Here is a 12,500-nt window from a genome sequence, read left to right as displayed (position 1 = left end):
CTTATACAACAGTTAGTACTATTGCAGACCTTTAAAATGAATAATCTACACAAAATGGATAAATGTAATATGTGAGAGTTTGCTGTTAGATAAATATACTATATTGCACTGCAAAATTAAGTAGCAGTTTTGGAATAAGTGTGAAAACCATGAGTCACAAAACACATGACAAGCTGAGAAAAAAAATGAAAACACAAGAGAAGAGTGAATCTTGAAAATCTCTCTTCTCCTTAAAATGTCTTTCTGTTGTGTGAGCACGGTCCCCTGTACCCCCACACCCCTCAAACTTATCTATACCAATTCAAAATTACCATACCTCAGAGAAAAGGGAATATTCTGAGAAATGGCACTTCAGACTTAGTATATGTACATCCATTCTTTCAGCCATTCAGTTTCCACATTTTGAGACTTAGTGTAGCAGGTCCTGACATTTCAAATGGTTACCATAAAAAGCATTTCATTTATCTTCGTAGGCCAACATATGCCATATACATTGTGTGACCTCAGAGTTTCTAATCACATAGAAAACTATTGAAAAACCTGACAAGCTCAAATGACATTTGACATTCCCTCTCTCTCTCTCTCTATATATATATATATATATATATATATATATATATATATATATATATATACCAACTCTGAGGTTGCACATCAGTGAGGAAAGGGCATAAACCTTCCCTAGGATAATTTCAATTTTGTCAGTTGTAAAATATATGAGACAAACATTTCTTGCAAAGCTGCAGCACTTGCTGTGACCTTTCTACCAATGCCCGTGTATCATGACAGTATGCTTAAAAAAGGGAAATTTCACAGTGGCATGTTCAGACTGTCTAGCAGACTAGCAAAGCTAGTAAGTCAAAATGTACTAAAAAAATAACAATGTTCTTTTTAAATGTTGCAAACAACTCGAGGAAACTAAATGCTACTTGTGATCAATGTTTTAAGATTTCCAAAAAGTATCAGTTTAGCAGATGTAAGTGTCCAGAAAGTGCTGCATGTTTTCTTTTGTGCATATAAGACAAGGCAATTGCTTAGTTTGCTAACCTTCCTCTCTACCTTACTTGTCTCAGGACTTGAGTTTGATAACCAGTTTCTGAGTTCCTCCCATCCATTGATTCATTCATTCATTCATTCATTCATTCCAAGGCTGCCTTGGCCAGCCAGAGCTGCAACCACACCAGAAAAAAAGGTATTTTGGTGCAGTGTGTAAAATGATTAAGCTGATGATTTTCGAAAGTTACTGATTTTTTGATTAAACTGCTTTTAGGTATAGCTCGGTGTATTGTTTCATTCTTCCATCTGCATCATGGGTTACCACTTACCCTCAGTACCAAAAATAAAAACCTAAGACAGTCTCAAAGAGGTGCAGGCAGCCATCCAAAGACTCAGAAGGGGGTAGCTGGATATTGCCATCAAAAGTAAAGAAATCCAGACCACAAGTTTGAACATTATGAGTCGCTCCAAAATCCAAGAGGATGTACCATTTTCTGAGGAGTCAATGCCACAAACATCTGGTGGAAAAGGATTCATTCTTGTAGATCAGGTAACTGAAGTGATTAAACAGCTAAACTGTGACAAGTCTGCAGGAAAGGGTGTGTTCCAGCCAGAAGTACTAATAACACTGGCAGTCCTGTCTGAAAAGTGGGTACATCATCTCTAGACTAGAAAACTGGAATGGTGATTCTTATTTTCAGAATGGAGGACAGAATAGTAGGTTCTATTTACAGACCATGCTTCTTAATCTCCATGGGACATCCTATCCCAAGATGCTGGAAAGGTGACTTGATCTAATAATTAAGCCTCTGATTAAGGAACAGCAATGTAAATTCTGTTTTTTTACTGCTGAACAATGGATTAACACATTGTCTTGCATAGAGACTGGAGAGGTCAGGAGAGTTTGGCACTGCTGTTTATTTGCATTTTGAGAATCTGGAGAAAGGATAATGATTGCATGTCCCAGAACATCTATTGGGAGGTACTACGGCCATATAAAATCCTAAAACAACTACCTACCATTTAGTTCCTGATTTGAAGAGATGTGTTTTCATTTTCGTTGTGTTAAAACAACAAAAACACCAGACTACAAGGCTGAAAATAAACACAATTTTAATAAAACAAAGCAAGTGAACAAATAAAACAGATTAAAGCAAGTGAGTGCCTTCAGGACAAGTTCTCTTCATAAGACAAAAATACTGAATGGAATTACAACATTTAAATAAAAAGGGCACCAATCACATTTCAACGACTGGGTGTCTGCCCTTTCAAAACAGGTTTTAAAGTTAAAACACCATTCAAGCCTGGAGCCCTGTCAGCTCGCAGCTCAACTATCCATCTTATTTCATTCACTTCAGTGACAGGGCTCCAGGAGACCCTGTCATTGAAATGTTATTGGTGCCCTTTCTATTTAAATGTTATAATTCCATTCAGTATTTTTGTCTGATAAAGGGAACTTGTCCCGAAAGCACTCACTTGCTTTTATCTGTTTTATTTGTTCACTTGCTACATTTTATTAAATTTTTCTTTATTTTCAGCCTGAAAGTCCAGTGTTTTTGTTGTTTTAACAGTGTTGCTGCTTTTGTTTTATGCCTGACCTCTGGTATCCATTTTCCTTTTTACATTTCACATTTTCTTTGTGTTAAACCGAATACATTGAACGTGAGGTGAAGGCTTTACCATGGATATGTCTCCTTTCACCTCCTGTTCTTTATTTTCATAGAGAGACTATAAAGATGTAGCCAAGGCTTTTAAGTGTGTATTCTGAGCGCATATGGGTTGCATCTTTGCAGATGATCTCTTCTCAGCTCCACGTGACTTGTGATGTATAGCATATACAAACATAGCATGCTAATGAATGTGAAGCACTTGGGATGGAAATAAACACTTCCAAATGAGTCAGAGGTCATGGGTCTTTCCAGAAATACCGGATTGTTCCCTGCAGGTAATGGGGACAGCTACCTCAGGTGGATCAGTTTAGAATCTTGGAGTCTTGTTCATGACTGATAGTAGAAAGGATTGGAAGACTGATAGGTGAATCAGTACATTGGCAATAGTGTTGGAGGTACTGTGCCAGAGTTTGAACAAAATCATACTGTGAATCTCTCTAAATTTAGAACCTTGAGTAGAGAATGGAAGGTAGCAACTGTAGAAACAAGTGGCAGACATTAGATTTCTTAATAAGCTATGTGAACTCAATCTTCATAATGACATAAGGAAATCAGCAATTTAAGTGGTTCTCAGAGGCAAAGACCACTCCTCTTGAGTGAGAGCAGGTGGTCCAGATAGCTAGTCAAAATGACTTCTGGATACCTGTCAAACAGTTGTATTTTGGGCAGACCACTAGGAGGAAACTGCTGAGCAGACCTAGGACAAGTTGGAAGGTTTATATCTCTCTGACTGTATGGAAACACCTGGAATTCTCACAAGATGAGTCAATGACTGCAATTGAGAATAGGGAAGTCTTTTCTGTCATACTTAGCTTGATACCATCACAACCATCACTGAGTCAAGTTGTCTGAAAATTTTGCATGGAGGGAGTGCCTCATCTTTAAAACTCACCTCAAGACTTCTGCCAACTTCTTTGCTTGCTTCTGAACTGCAGCAAAATTTTTTCATAATTGGAATAAAGCCACTTCCACAAAATAATACATTGCTCCATATGAGACGCAGACATATTATTCCTCTTGAGACATCTGCATCCTGCCAGCAACACTGCATTTGTTTTGCTGTCTGTGATTTTCCCAGTGCGTATCTGCTGCCTGTGATTTTCCTAGTATATATCTGCTGTCTCCTTTTCCCAGTGCATATCTGCTGTCTGCGATTTTCCCAGTGCATATCTGCTGTCTAAAATTAATATATTCTCATTCAAGTGCAATTCCAATCACTTCCTTATGTGTACCATCACCCAGTCTCACCTCTGGGTATAGCGTACTTTTTATGTGTCAATCATCTAGTAGTTAGTGTTGTCCAATGTATATAAATAGTGTACAAGTATGTGCGTCAGCTACCTACATATTTACTATTGTACTATAGTTATTCTTTATTCTTTAATACCTATCATGTCTATGTTTTTGTGTTTGTTTCTCCTGTAAAAATGCTGACACTGAAAATGTTGTTTAGGTAGCACTTGTGTTTCCTAAACGACAATAAAGTTTCTTTGAATCTTGAATCTGTTCTGTGATTTTCCCAGTGCATATCTGCTGTCTGATTTTCCCAGTACATATCTGCTGTCTGTGATTTTCCCAGTACATGCCCACATCCTACTGGCACCTCTTACATTGGTGTGTTATCTGTCTGCTTACAGACCATTACATATGGGCATGTTTAGATTTTAGTTTTGGTTTCATATTGTCAGGGTGCCCTCACAGTGTAAGCTTCCCTTGAAATATTTGTACCTTTAGCCTGATTTTCAATTTTTTTATCACTAAAGAAGAGATACTGCACATAGACCATTCTTCTAGGTTAGCTCTTGGTTCAGACCATCTCATAGAGTGTGCTGTATGTCAAATGGTCTGATACAAGTAGCTCCCCCTCAAGCCTTCTGCAATGGTAGCGGTCATGAGATGGAAAAGGCTATCCATACGATCAAGAATGACTCTTAAGTCCCGATACTAATTACTCCATTTTATTCTTTTCCTCTCTTAAGGTGTATTTACAGGAGCTAAGAGAGGTGAAAATACTAAATTCTGATACATTCTCTGACTACAGATTGCCAAGGATTTTTTTCCTGGTGTGAAGACCATATTGACTGTATTACACAGAGCAGAAGACATGCTCACCACCGGAAGCACAGGGCAACAAGTCATGCAACACTAAAGACCAGGGCAAATACCCTAGTTCAGTTCCATGCTATTGACCAGCATTACTTCTGAAATAATTTGTTATATATTTGCATTTTAGAAAACAGGTGATTACAGTGGATTTACTGAGGCCTGAACTTCAAGTGAGGTCTATTTATAATTATGTTCTTAGTGGAGAACAGTGAATAGCATCAGATATGAGTTATGAATGTTTAGCAATAATATGCAAATATAAGTAAAGCTCTAATAGTGTAACTATAGGATAGCTGCATGATGTAAGTATATTCATACGCTCATCCACATCAGCAGCAGGACAAGAGTCACTATGTACCGGAATCAGCCACACATGTTCACCTGTAAATGAAGCTGTAAACTATATATATTGTAAGAGACAGAGAAAATAAACGCTCTTAAGCAAGAGGTCATGTTTAAAAAAAAAAAAAACATTCAAATTATCACCACTGTATTGTGATACGATCTAGGGAGGTGTAACTCTGTTGTATCTGGCACAAGAGACTGAATATTTCATCAAGGTAAACAGGCAGGACAGTTGAAATGAAGACAACAAAAACATTGTTACTTAATACACTTACTACATCCTGCAAAATCTTTATTTCATTTATTTATTTAATTACATTTTATTAACCAACATAGCCTTACTGAGCATTATCCATTTTTAGACAGAGCCCAGAAATCTATTAGATACAATATATAAACAAACTACATACAGACAGATGATAATGATTTATATTTACAACTAATTGTGCACAGCAGAGGGTAACACTTACATACATACATTACAAGCTGATATATAGTTAGTTGAGACGTTCTTAGTGTAAAATGACAGAATGTAGTAAACTGGACTGGTACTGACTGAAAGGCTTAATGCAGACAGATAGCAGTAGAGAAAAATGATATATGGAATACATATGTAGCACCATACTACTAGCATTGTAAAAGGCAGGTAAACATGGGAACAGTGCAGTGCAATAAGCAGATAGTGTCTAGGCTGCAGAAGGTATAGTGAAAGGTAAATTGTGGGATTAATGCTGTAGAAACCGGACGGTCAGTATAGGGCTGAAATTAAAATGGAAGTAGATGTGGGATTGCCTTACATTTTACTGAAAATGAATACATACCTGAAGTAATGTTAATGTCTGTTTAATTATTATTAGAGTTGCAATACTTTAAGGATATGCTGAGACAGACTTTCTACATTTTCTTAAAGCTGAGTGGGTTAGCAGTGTGCTATTTCTGGTGGTGGAGTGTTCCATTCAATTACTAGAAAAGTGCTGGGTGCTCTGTCATAAATTCTGTACGTGGTTGTTTTCACATAGGAGATATTCATCTATAGACCATAAGGTTATATAAGTCCGGTACCGTTTTAGAAATGAGGTGAGTGCAGGACATTTATCTTTTGCAGAAGTTTATAGGCAAATCTAAGGTGAATGTATATGTGATCTTAAGACTGCTGAATGGTGTTACCCTTTTAAGATTATACATACTCCATAAGGCATCATAGGTCCCAAGCTATAATTAGTATGATATGCCTGATATGTTAACTTTATTTCTGATGAACTGCCACATTGTTAAAAAATAAAAGTTGCATGTTTGACTAAAATGATGGTGTATCCAGGCACTTCCAACATAATCAACAAATATTACTGGATAACCATGGTGCATAGTCTGACACTATCTAATTTTATTATCAAAGGACATCCTGATGAATGTATTTAGTATATCACAAATGTGTTTATGAGTTCAAGGTTATGCATCCAATTTTGCAATTTTGCAATATGGGGATAAAAGTTTGGTGAGCATAGTTTTTTTTACAATAGATATGGCATTAATTCTATTCATTACTTTAGGCATGAGTAATGTATTAGCTAGTGTTGATTGTGTATTGATCTTTTACAAGTAAACTGGTATGTTCAACAAAGGTGAGTTTAATGTCAATGGTAATCAATAGTAATGCCTATATACTTACAACAGAAAACTCTGTGTCCACAGAGGTGATTTTAATTGGAAAATTACATATTTTGTTGAGTTAGAATCAAAATATGTCCAAAGACCATGAGTCTGGATTTATTTTCATTATGTATGAGTTTTGGAGATAAAGCCATGGGACTACTGAATCAGCTGAGTTTTGTGCTTGGTCAGTAAGGTTAGATACATCACAAGTGATTTGGAGAAGAGTGAAGTTCTTTGCATATTGGAGTATTTTACATTTTGTGTTTGGTGTTGCTTGTCATTGGTGAAAATAGTATTGGGTAAAGTGATTAAGATGGATCCTTAGGAAACCCTGATGGTAGAAATACATTAGTGGGACATGCTGTTAAGCCTAGCTACTGCTTTTGTATTATTATAAAGATACATGATAGACCAATCTAGAAGTTTTTGGAGAAGGGTGGTATTATATTATTATGAAGATACATGATAGACCAACCTACAAGTCTTTGGAAAAGGGTGGTATTATATTATTATGAAGATACATGATAGACCAATCTACAAGTTTTTGGAGAAGGGTGGTATTATATTATTATGAAGATACATGATAGACCACTCTACAAGCTTTTGGAGAAGGGTGGTATTATATTATTATGAAGATACATGATAGACCAATCTACAGGTTTTTGGAGAAGGGTGGTATTATATTATTATGAAGATACATGATAGACCACTCTACAAGCTTTTTGGAGAAGGGTGGTATCATTGATAATGTTAAATGTGAAAGAAAAAACTAAGGAAGAATGTTACTGCAACATGTCCTTTGTCACACTGGGTAATGGCATAGCTAACTAACTCAACAACGGCTTTTTGAGTACTATGATTTGGACAAAAGCCACACTGTGTTGGAGTTATTTTTGTTATGTAGGATAAGGTTTGTACTTTTATATGAGTTTACAGAGTGGACTTATACAGTGATTGTTCTACAGTTTTCAAAAGAGTGTCTATCACTACCTTTGGAAAGTGGAATGAGTTTGGCTTCTTTCCTTATTGTTAAAAAATATCATTCTCAAACTTTTGTTGATGATTTGAGTTAGTGAGTGTGTTATACTCTTTGATAGCCTTTTTAGATGCTGTGATGAGAGACTAGCCATGGAGGGTGATCCATGATCAATTTTGCTTAGAAGTTTTTTTTTTCGACTATCTTTATATTGACTGGTTTAAAGATCAATATTATTTATGTATTTTTGGCATTTTCTGGTAAGATGATTGCTACTTGAATTGGAACAGTTTGTATACGGTTGTGTTACTAACGTGATTAGTGCTGTATCTTGATGTGTAATTCTGGAGGACAAAAGCAGGGAAGGAATAACACATGGAGCAGAAGAGGAATGCTTATTCTTAGATTTGACTTTTTTCTTTGCATTTCCTGTGGACATAGTAACTTTGTATTTCATTTAAACAGTTAAGATGTTAATATTTCCTTCTGCCGGTATAACTTTGTACAATGTCATAGCATCATCTCAGTAAAAAGGTAAGTGTGCAAGAACGGAGTCTCACTGAGCTGAAGAGCAAAAAGCATCAGTCAAATCAACTAGTCAATGAAAAAAATGAAAGATGATACATCAGTAAACATGCTTCTTGACTCTACAAATGAAAGAACCCTCTGACCCTCTGCGCATGTGGTAGCAAAGATCATATTTGATGAGTTTAACAGCTGCTGTCTCATCGGATGAGCAGAATGCTGTGTTATTTGTCAAACTATGAGAGGGTGGGGAGGTGTCATAAACTGGAAAAAGGTCACTTGAGAGTGGAGATCACAACAGAAGATGTTGTAACCTGGCATTAATATGCACAGTGTTAACGTCAGGATTACCCTCCTCAGGCTATTCATTGACTGAACTGCCATCCCCAACAACCAAAGCTTTCTGACAATCTACATTGTTCTTCCCCCAGGAAACCTCTATTCAAATGTAATATAATACATTTGGGGTAACAATGTCCTAAAGAAGGTGTTCTGCACTCATGTTTTGTACATCTATTTTCAGTCTAAATGATAAAACCAGTTACTGGCATTGTAGGTTCTAAACCAATAATTACATTTTGCACTTACAATAAGCACAGGTTCACAAAGCAATTACATTTTTAACAGCAAAAGGGAAAGGTAATATACATTGCCTCTGTCAGGATTAGCAGACAGATACATTAATACACCATGCTGTTTTTTAAAATAAATATTTCAGCAGTTAAATTTGATAAGTAAAATTTAGCACTGAAAATGTTAACGTTTTCACTATAGAGGTATAGGATCAGAATTATGACCAAGTACGAGGTGATAAAGTTCCACACATTCATCCAGTACCTTTTAATTAAATTAGAATATAGTACATTGATTTCCTGAGCTATACCTGTAGGAAAGTGGGCTGATAGGTTTTAGCCATAAAATGAAGTCATAGGTTAGAGTTACCCTAGAAATACAGCGATAATATTCTGTTTATTCTTTACTTTTTGGTGACAGAGAGTTGGGGATATAACTGCTGGTGCTTATAGTTCATGGTCACAGAATATAGCAATTCAAGTCTTCACTGGCAATGTTATACAGATAGCATAAGGTCTGAAATAGAATTCCATGTATGCAGATATGCAGTGACTATTTAAGGAGAGGGAGAAATAAGAGATTTGTTCACCACTACAACACTTGTTATGGAAAGATAGGAAATGCTGCAAACACCAATACATGGGCTGTGAACTTTCAGAGAGAATTTTGTAAATGACAACCTCATTCATTACCATGTAGTTGCTGAGAATTAAAAGGGGAATGATACATGTGTTCTTAGAGTAGTCCCCGCCTTATAAACTGTCACGTTGTATAGTATATACCCTAACGGTCTTTCACTCTGGAAGACTAAGGCTTGCTCTGCAGTGAGGCACAACATATTTAACTAGACAGGCATGCCCTGTATAAATATGTGTTTATTTTATTTATTCTTTGTTGACTGGTTTAGTCCCAGGGCGTCTGGGAACTTCCCATACTGCTTTCGATAGGTGCCTTGGGATTTTTTACATCCACTTGAGCTACAGGTCTAAATCCACAATGAGGACTATGAAAAACAGTAAACAGGTAAAAGAGAAGCCACTAAAACAAAGGATTCCAAGGAGAGGGAGACTTTATAAAAGTGATTAAGAAATTATATTTTATATGGTATTCGAGCTTGAAAGACTCAAAAAGGGATCTGCTTTTCACAGCTCATCATCCTTCTGTTAACTTATATGTTTGTAATCTTCCTGGAATCTGAATCTCACAAATGCATTTAACAGGATCCCACTTTCAGATAATACAAAAACAATAAATGTCTGTAAAATTAGCTAGTTCAAAATGGGTTACCTATGCATAGCATTAGAGCAGACAGATTAGTCTCAGGCACACATTACATGACCACTACAGTACATTTAGGGTTGGTGTTGTGCCTTTTACTATTTGTTATCTTTATTTGAGAGAATACTGCTGACTGGAAAATGCTGCTATTTCCCCTACAGATCAATGGTGTTGTAGGCGGATTTAGACAACACAAACACATGTAAAGAAATGTAACAAATCATGCTTTAGGAAGAATGCCTTGAACTTTGAAAACTCAAGGAACGCATACACAGAACTGACACTGCCAACACTACCATCATGGAGCTAGGCACACTTATTGATGGCAGTCTTACTGATTGGAGCTAGGCACACTTATTGATGGCAGTCTTACTAATTGGAGCTAGGTACACTTATCGATGGCAGTCATACTGATTGGAGCTAGGCACATTTATTGATGGCAGTCATACTAATTGGAGCTAGGCACACTTATTGATGGCAGTCTTACTGAATGTAGCTAGACACACTTATTGATGGCAGTCTTACTGAATGGAGCTAGGCACACTTATTGATGGCAGTGTTACTGATTGGAGCTAGGCATACTTATTGATGGCAGTCTTACTAATTGGAGCTAGGTACACTTATCGATGGCAGTCATACTGATTGGAGCTAGGCACATTTATTGATGGCAGTCATACTAATTGGAGCTAGGCAAACTTATTGATGGCAGTCTTACTGAATGTAGCTAGACACACTTATTGATGGCAGTCTTACTGAATGGAGCTAGGCACACTTATTGATGGCAGTGTTACTGATTGGAGCTAGGCATACTTATTGATGACAGTGTTACTGATTGGAGCTAGGCACACTTATTGATGACAGTGTTACTGACTGGAGCTAGGCACACTTATTGATGGCAGTGTTACTGATTGGAGCTAGGCACACATTGATGGCAATCATACTGAGTGGAGCTAGGCACACTTATTGATGGCAGTCTTACTGACTGCAAAACATTTTTGGAAACTCATCAAATACAAAAGAGAATATAAGGACAATCCAGAAAAATAAGTATAGCATTCTATAAAACATTCATTCAGCCAGTAATGACAACAATGCAGATTTGTTGTACTTTCTGTAGTTGTACAATGTGCTTCAGTAGGTAAGTTCAAAGGGTTCTCACAAAGATTAAAGTGGGACCACAAATTTCAGGCTGCACAGACAGATGAAGGAAGCTATCACTCTCTTCAGAGTCATTAAGTTTCATGTGAACTAATCTGTATCAGATCTTCATTGGTGAATCAGACTTTGTTATGTTTGAAACACTGTGTTGAGCATACAGTACAAGACAATAACACCAGGTTAAGTGACACAGCAGGTAAACTAAATATAAGCAACAGGTAAAAGGGAGAGAGAGAAAGAGATTTGTGACATTGCTTCTTGTCTTATTTTAAGAAATCTTTGTCTAATTTGGGGGGGTGGTACTAAATACGGATGTGAGGTTGTGGCACTCAGTCTTCCACATGATCACTAACTCATGTGGATTATATTCAAACTGCTAAACTGTGAACCTAGGAATTGTTGGTATTTCCAATCTTTGGTGGCCTGATTGCAGTTTCAGCAGCTGTATTTATGCTATCTGCCTTGTGTTTTATATATATATATATATATATATATATATATATATATATATATATATATATATATATATATCACATAGTCATAAAAAGAGGCTTCTTTTTCATTAGAGACAATAACTGTATGATCCAGTAATTCAGATAGCCATGTCAAGCTAAGGACATCTGCTGATAAATTGAAAGGCATGTTACTGTAAATCTAAAGGCATGTTACTGTAAGTCAAAAGACATAATACTATAAATCTAAAGGCATGTTACTATAAATAGAAAAGACATGTTACTATAAATCTAAAGGCATGTTACTATAAATTGAAAGGCATGTTGCTATAAATCAAAAGGCATGTTATAAACCAAAAGGCAAGTTACTATAAGTCAAAGGACATGTTACTATAAATCTAAAGGCATGTTGCTATAAATCGAAAGACATGTTACTATATATCAAAAGATGTTGCTATAAATCTAAAGTCATGTTACTATAACTCAAAAGGCATATTACTGTAAATCTAAAGGCATGTTACTATAAATCAAAACAAAGGTTACTATAAATCTAAAGGCATGTTGCTATAAATCAAAAGGCATGTTACTATACAGTAAGTTAAAAGACATGTTACTATAAATCTAAAGGCATGTTACTTTAAATTGAAAGGCATGTTACCATAAGTAAGAAGACATGTTACTATAAATCGAAAGGTGTGTACTGTTGTACATCTATCATTCTTAGATATCACTTTTCAAAAAAATAAAGGCTCACAAATTAAAAACACA

At 36.1% G+C, this 12,500-nt stretch overlaps 1 protein-coding gene across 2 annotated transcripts in view; it reads right to left on the bottom strand.

Annotated features, from left to right (window-relative positions):
• The window catches only part of SMYD1 (SET and MYND domain containing 1), a 338,058-nt gene that overhangs the window by 188,167 nt on the left and 137,391 nt on the right, over positions 1-12,500 (bottom strand). The gene's annotated exons all lie outside the window — the stretch shown is intronic.

The sequence above is a fragment of the Protopterus annectens genome, chromosome 2.part1, assembly GCF_019279795.1.
Source record: "Protopterus annectens isolate FY-2018-M chromosome 2.part1, PAN1.0, whole genome shotgun sequence".
Classification (NCBI taxonomy): Eukaryota; Metazoa; Chordata; order Ceratodontiformes; family Protopteridae; genus Protopterus; species Protopterus annectens.
This window is presented reverse-complemented; position numbering and strand designations above follow the sequence as displayed.